This window comes from Marmota flaviventris, chromosome 3 (genome assembly GCF_047511675.1).
Source record: "Marmota flaviventris isolate mMarFla1 chromosome 3, mMarFla1.hap1, whole genome shotgun sequence".
Lineage (NCBI taxonomy): Eukaryota > Metazoa > Chordata > Mammalia > Rodentia > Sciuridae > Marmota > Marmota flaviventris.
Window position 1 is genome coordinate 60471368 of NC_092500.1, and position 1762 is coordinate 60473129.

At 39.4% G+C, this 1762-nt stretch overlaps 1 pseudogene; it reads right to left on the bottom strand.

Annotated features, from left to right (window-relative positions):
• Nucleotides 1–474: 474 nt before the first annotated feature.
• LOC114087907 (olfactory receptor 6C2-like) lies at nucleotides 475–1413 on the bottom strand (annotated as a pseudogene).
• Nucleotides 1414–1762: the final 349 nt, after the last annotated feature.

The following is a 1762-nucleotide window of genomic DNA, read 5'->3' on the forward strand; positions in this document are numbered from 1 at the left end:
GAAGATCTTGGGTGTACTATTTTTTTGCTTTAAAGTTTTTCTATTGGTGCCTTTATCTCTTGTAAGCTTCAGTAAAGAGTATTTAATGACTCTTGAGCAACTGGGGTTATATAATGAAGTATTCCTAAGAACTGAGAAGTGGTCTCTGGAAATTTCCATTCTACACCATAAGAAGGGCATGTGGCCAGAGATGCGATTTCTACTGCTTTGCATTTCCTTTTTATAACTTTGGGTCTTTGACTAATCTCTGGGGCATTCAATAATTGAGCAAACCTTTCTGAATAAAGTAAACTTAGAAGAAGACAAAATAAATTGGTTTCGGTTTTTGGATTATAAGAGAAAAATGTTCCAGGGAGGGCATTAGCTTGATGAGTCTACCAAATTGGAAGTAGCCATGTTTGTCATTTTCATGAACAGTGCTCACAGTTATTCAGATTTAAATGTACGTCAGCCTCAAAAAACATCAATAGGCTCTCAGTTCTTTGTGAGAAATACAATCCGTTTTACTGTATCTCTGAAAGCTGCTTTTACTTGTTTGTTTCGAAGTGTATAGATGAAATGGTTAAGTGAAGGGGCAACTGAAGTATTGAGTATGGACACCACCTTGTTAATGGCCACTCCTTCCTTTGCTGAAGGCTTGACATAGATGAAGATGCAGCTGCCATAGGTGATGGAAACCACAATCATGTGGGAGGAGCAGGTGGAAAAGGCCTTTTTCCTTTGTTGGGCAGAAGGAAATTTTAGAATGGTCTTGATGATGTATGTGTAGGAGAGAGTGACACACATCAAGGTAATACTTAGTGTCAGTATGGCAAGAGTCAAGATTATTTTCTCTAAAAACGCGGTGTCTGAGCAGGTTATCTCTAGAATAGGATATGTATCACAGCCAAAATGATCAATCTCATTTGAGTCACAGAATTCCAGCTGGAGGCCTATGCCAAGGGGTGGGAGGATGAGCATCAGAGAAGCAAACCAACAGAAGAGGACGAGTGTAGCACAGACTCTGTTGCTTATGATGGTTGTGTAGTGAAGGGGCTTACAGATGGCCACATAGCGGTCATAGGACATGGCAGCCAGGAGAAAAAATTCTGTTGCTCCAAAGAGGACAACAAAAAATACCTGGGTGGCACAAGCATTGTAAGTAACAGTGTTGTCACCAGTTGTCATGGTGTACAGGAATCTGGGAATACAAAGAGTGGTGAATGAGACTTCCAGGAAAGAGAAATTTCAGAGGAAAAAATACATGGGAGTTTTAAGATGAGAATCCAAAAGTGTGAGTGTGATAATGGTGAGGTTCCCAGCCACACTCAACATGTAAGTGAGAAACAAAAATATGAAAATTAGAACTTGTAGTTTTGGATCATCCGTCAATCCCAGCAGGATGAATGTTGTTATTGCTGTATGATTTCTCATCCCTGCCTTGTGCCAAGTCACAAGCGAGTGGACCTGAAGAGAGGTGTCAAAAGAAGCCAGCATTGGAGCCTGACTGGAGACATCCCAGCCAGACAGCTCACTGCACTTAATATTCCTTTACCTGATAATCAATTATCATATTGAACACACCCATACCATTGACATCTTACAAGAAGGTTTCTACAGGAAATTCTGAATATAGATCTTATGCTTGTAATTCTCTAAGGAGAAGCTATATTTGTAAAGTGTCATTTAAAAATCAAGCAAAACATGAATCATATGTGCAGTATATAATTTATTAACAGTATTGCTTGGAGGTGACACTCTATTTGTTCTTATTCTGGAAGAA